Consider the following 6,000-nt stretch of genomic DNA (forward strand, 5'->3'; position numbering starts at 1 on the left):
CAGGCACCACTGAGCAGGGCTGACTCCAGACGGGAGGCTTCTTCCTCGCGGAGCCCGCGCGCGCCCCGGGCCGGGCTGGGAGTCAGCACGTGCTCGGCACCCCGGGCCCCATGCACCCCCACCCCCGGGCCCGCAGCGCGAGCAGGACGCATGCAAGGCGGGAGCTGATGCTGAAGAGAGGCCGACCGTGTATTGTGCGTCATGATGAATGCGAACGCGCCACGGGCAGCCTCTCCTCAAGCACCACACGGAGCAGCACGCACAGCCACAGGGCCCCGGGGTGCCCCCGAGGGGGAGGTGGCCACGGGGTGACCCCCGGGCCGGGGAGGGGGGAGCGGCAAAGCAGCTGGGACATGCCTCCCGGGTGCAGGCCATGCAGGGGGTCGGACCGGGGCCGGGGGTGCGGGGACACACCACCGGGGATGAGGACAGCAGTGGGGACCCTCCCCGCGCGGCTTTGGGTGCAGAGGACGGAGGATCAGAGCCATTCGTCTCGCGGCAAGCCAGGGCTTCGGGGCCAGCGTGGCGCTGCGACCCCCCAGCGTCCAGGGCCCTCCAGGAAGCTCTCCCGGAACGGACGCGACGTCGAGGGTCAGCGGAGAGGGCGACACAGGTCGGATGCAGAGCCCATGCACTCACGTACCCGGGAGGGGGCCAGCCTCAGAGTCGCAGGGGGTACCGAAAACAGGCCATCTGTGTTATATTCGGCATTAATAAAGCGAACTCATCACAGACAACCTCTCCTCAAGTACCCAAAGAGACGCCGTCGAGGGCCGCAGCCGCCGCGCCGTGGTGACCGCCTCGCCGAAGCCGTCCTGCGGGGGGATCAGACACGACAGGTGAGGGGTCGCGAACCCCGCCCCGCCCCCACCCCAGGGGCGCCCCGCTGGGGCGGTGACACCGTCCCCCCCACCGCCGCCACCCCGCGCCCGCCCCCGCAGGGCTCCGTGTCCAAGAGATCCTCCAAGGTGAGATTTGATACTGAGAAAAGATCAACCATGTATTATTCGAAGTCAATAAAGCGAATATAACACGGTCGATCTCCCTTCAAGTACCAGGAGAGGTGCTGAGCGGAGGAGCGGCTGTGCCAGGCCCGCGGGCCCCGCAGGCTGCAGTGGACACGGACGGCTAGTGGACCAGGTGAAGTACATTCGAAACAATTACTTTCCAACTGGTCGACCATCCGTCCTGTACCCCAGAGCGGTGCTGCTCACGACGTCTTCCCCGAGGAGCCACGGCCTCCGAGTCGGCCTCTCTGGTGGAATTTGATACCGAAAAGGGGTTCACCGAGCAACATTCGTCGTCCAGATGCAAAGTTGCTCGGGTAACCTCTCCCCGAGTACCATGGAGAGGCTCGGGCGCTTGGACTAAGGCGGACGCTTCAAGGTGGCTGTGCTTCCGGAAGACCCCCCACCGCCTTCCCCAAGGGCGGCCTGAGCGCCGGGCATGCCGGGCGGGAACTTCGCCCCCTACCAGGAACCGCCCCCCCAGGTCGTCAAGGCCAATTGGTCCATCAATTCCCCAGAATAAGCCAGATCCAGAGACCATTCCCCAAGTGAGATGCAAGGGCCAGTTGGCGGGGGGCGAGGGATCTTATGCTGGCGACAGGGTGCCCCTGCTTGGGCACGCCACCCCAAAGGGCTCCTCCGGGGAGCTGAGGGGCATCTGAGATGCCCTATTGTCCTATGGCATGGGCTATGTGCAGAGGAGTTGGACCCTGATGCACAGCCGACAGAGACGCCACCCTGCCTGCCCTCGGCTCTTGATTTGCAGATCCCAGACAGAGAGTGACCCTGGGCCCTGCGCAGGTACAAAGCCTCCCTCCGTGGGGCACTGTGCGTGTGTGCACGTGTGTGCGTGCACGGCGCCAACGCCCATCGCTGCCTCCCTGAGGTGCCCCCAACACCACCTCTAGGCCCGTGTAGGGGCCGCCACCCCAGAGTCCTCCAAAGGGCCATCTGATGCAAAACAACGGGTTGACCATTTGATCAGCCTCACAAATAAAGCAAACAAAACACCAAAAAACAGAGGCTGGGAGGGGGTGGGGGGAGAAAAAAAGCAAATGAGCCGAATGTAATTTCTCTTAAAAAAAAAAAAAGGCAAAGAAGCTCTGATATCAGAACCCTGGCTTTTCCCAGAGTTCACATGAGATCCAGAATCTGCCCCAAGGAATGGACTGGCCAGGGAGGGACAGGGAGCTGATGACATCTGCCACAAGCAGAGTCTGGATTCTGTGCCCACCACCCATTTTGCGAACTTTGGGGTGGGACCCACAGCAGAATCCTTTCCCTGATGACATCAGGGTCTTGCCTCAACTGCAGCAAGAAACCAGCCACCCAAGGTCTGTCCTAAAGAAAGAAAACGTATCATGGAAGCTTCCCCGTCCACGGATACTGACCTGCAGTTCAGAGATGCTTTCCCAGAGTTGACATCGCCTCCTGGACGCGCTCGTGAGAACGGGCTGGCAGCAATGGCTAGTGGACCAGATGACATACATCATCAACACATTCAGAGCATGTCCTGGGGCTGCGCCCATGCACCTACCCTGGGGAGGGCTCCAGCTGCTGGCCACCTCCTGAGGATGGTGGGGCTTCTGCGAATCTTCCAAGGTGGGGGTCCATCTGGAAAGAGATCCACCATACAGTGTTGGTCATAAACAAATCATGCCAACCAAGGACAACCCCCGTTCACGCCCCAGCCAATGGTTTTGATCCTAGAAACACCCCTTCCAGGACCACCTCCCAGGCAAGGCCAGCCTCTGTGACCAAGCGGCATCCAGCTGGTCTGTGGGGCTAGCATGGGGCTTTGGGACGTGCCCACACTGGGATCCTAGGAAGGAGTACACCTGAGGAAGTCCCAGCCTTCCTGTGGTTCAACAACAGTACTGATGACCACTGTCCCCACTAACCAAGGAACTCCTGCCTCACTTTGGGAGTCAGCATGTCCCCCAGAGCTCCACAAGGGGACGGAGGGAAACCAAGAGGGCACACACGCTGGTGACAACATGCACCCCCATTACCAGCGTGACACCCCTGACGTCAGCAAGCCTGCTCAGGAAGCTCTCTGGGACAGAAAGAAAAGGTCAGAGGCATAAAGGACGCTGCGCCTGGGCCCCGCGTTCCTACAGACCCCGCTGACTGCACTCTGCCCATGCGGAATGAACCACCTTAATGAGAACTGTGCCAACACTGATTTTCATACAAATCGTGTTTTTCACAGTGAATTCCATTAAACTAATCAAATTCCCTGTTTAGCCTTCCTGGCTATGCTGTTGGGCTGTTTTCATTTCTTTTATTTCCCTTTGCTGTTTTCCCCCAAATCATTTTCATTAGGATCAATTCTTTTCCATTTAAAAATTTGAATGGGGCTCTGATTCCTCAGTGAGCCTTTGTCTGCATCAACTATGGCTGTGTCGGGGCGCGCCACCGTCTGTCTCCTCGCGCGGCCGCCACGTCTACAGAGTTCCATGTCCCCGGGTCGGATGTGGCAGCCGAAACGTTGTCGAGAAAATTGGATTCTTCTGCCAATTTGTAGACAATTGAGCATGTCTTACGCTGTGCCTTTTCAGTTGTGTTTAGTGTTATTTTGTGTTGATTACTTTTATCACTATTATTTAATACAAATGGGATGGAGTACTGACAGCTCCTATTCGTCTCCTAACCCAGGAGAAAACTGAGAATGCTAGCGGGCCAGGGGGATGGCGAGACAGACAGAGAGAGAGAGAGAGAGAGAGAGAGAGACAAGGAGTAGCCAACTCTTCACTAACCCGCAGGGGCAAAACTCCTCCCAGGGGGAAGTGGGGCCCGCAGACTGAGTTTGGGATCAGTGGTCCGAATGGGGACGTGAAGAGGGGCCCAGGTACGCTCTGGAGCAGATTCAGCCCTGACCCCATCCTCCCAGGGGACCCACGCTGTGCACGGAGCCTGTGTTCTCCGACCAAGCTCAAGCCTCACCCACTGGGAAGGGGAGCATCCCCCACAGCGCCCGCCCCCTCACACCGTCCGTGCTTGCTCAGGGACAGGTGCAGCCCTCGACCTTGCCACTGGGCCCCGGAAGCCATCACAGGCAGGATTTGATACTCAAACAAAAGTTGCCTTTGTGTGATTCAACATAAATAAAGCGAATTCACCAAGGGCAACCTCTGCTCAAGGGTCAAAGGTCAGCAGGGGCAAGAGCACCAGCAAGACGCCTCTTCACCGGGGCAGCACTGCCTGCAGGCTCTAGCTGTGCATCCCCCCTGGCCCCCGCTCTCTGGACAGGCTGGCACTACATCTGGAGAGCCTCCCCCGCCTGATCAGGACACGTCTTAGAGGGAGGGTATCATGCACCAGCTCGAATGACACCGGCTGACCACCTGACCTGGCCTTGGCTGGGAGCGGGGTTAGTGGGTGAGGCCCTGAGCACACGTATCACAAGTCAGCCCCATGTTTGAGGCGGCGTCTGGCCACTTACCCTCAAGAGGTGCAGACACCAAGGTCCCCTCCCAAGGCTGGCGTCTCCTCTGGGAAGTGCCTGCACGGGGATTTAACACAGAGAAAGGAGCTGTCACTTATCATCCAGAAGTGCTGTGGCCAAGGCGGGACCCTTCTGCCTCCGAGCGGGCGGGGTCCCTGACCTGAAGACCGGTGAGTCCTCCTGGCTGGGGGTGGGCGGCGCGGCGAGGGCAAGCAGGCCACGTCGTCGGGGAAGCCGAGGCTTGCCACTGTCCTTCATTCCCTCTTCCTGCCAGGAGGGCCTCAGAGAGGCACTTAGTAAAGAGAATGTGTCAACCAGCCACTACCCATTCATTCAACATCACATCTACCGTGTGCAATGAGGGGCACAGCAGTAGGCCAAACAGACAAAACTTCTGCCCTCGGGGAGCTTGCACTCTGGTGGGCAAGAGGATAAAGGAAGACCTACGATACAGCAGCAGCAGCAGCAGAATAACGGTCACCCCAAGAGCCGGTTCTTATTAACTTCACTACGTGTCCAGCGATGTCTAAACACCTTACGTATATATTGAGTTTTTATACCTACTCTACGAGTAGGTGTTGTCCTTGTTTTACAGATGAGTAAACTGAGGCACACTGGTGATCACCTGAGCAACTTGCCCAAGATCACAAAGCGAGTAAACACAAGGTAATCATAAATGCTCTGAAGGAGTCTTATCCTCCACCAGGAATCAACAAATCACGCCATGGAAACCTGTCTTCAAATACCTCGATGCTTACTCCCCAAGAAACCCCCACCCCCAGCCGCACCTCCCCAGGGTGGGCTTTGCTTCCCTGAGGACTAGGACACTCGAGGGGGTAGTAACACATTGCACGCACACATTGTAAAGTGTGTGCCTTGTTGGAGCTGGAATGGCGCAAAGGCTCCAACAGGACAGAGGCTACCAAATATGCTTTCGTCACTAGTCAGTCTCCAAGAAAGGAGGGGTAATGACGACCAGAAGACCATTGTCTCCCCTAAAAAGCCAGCATCGTTCCTGGAAATTCTGGGCTGGGCTGGGCGACATGTGTCACTCATCATGGGGTAAATGGTCCATTTCCTTACCGTGGACAGACACCGGATGAAACGTGCCCTTGTGCAGTTTTCCCAAGAAGAATTTAGTACTGAAAGGAGATTGGCCATGTAATACTCATCATAAATAAAATGAACACACCATGGACAACCTCCATTCAAGTACCTGACTCGGGTCCTGGCGTCCGGCACGTCCTAGACAGCAGGCCTAAGGACGGAAGGGGTCCAGAGTGAGGATGCTGGCCGCTCCAGCATGAGGAGGACGCATGCTCTGCAGGCCTGGCCCACTCAGCTGGGCACCACCGGTGGGCGTGGACCCACCGCCCCTTACTTGAAATCAGTTTCCCTCCCAGGATGTCATGCAGGGAGGGACAGGCTGGAGAGGAAGAGACAGCGCAGGGATGACTTCCTGTCAAACATGCAGAGACTCTACGATGAGATTACTGCTCCTTCAAGGAAACTGGTGGTAACCCTGGAGGTGGTGTGGACACGGGT

The sequence above is a fragment of the Vulpes lagopus genome, chromosome 6 (assembly GCF_018345385.1).
Source record: "Vulpes lagopus strain Blue_001 chromosome 6, ASM1834538v1, whole genome shotgun sequence".
Lineage (NCBI taxonomy): Eukaryota > Metazoa > Chordata > Mammalia > Carnivora > Canidae > Vulpes > Vulpes lagopus.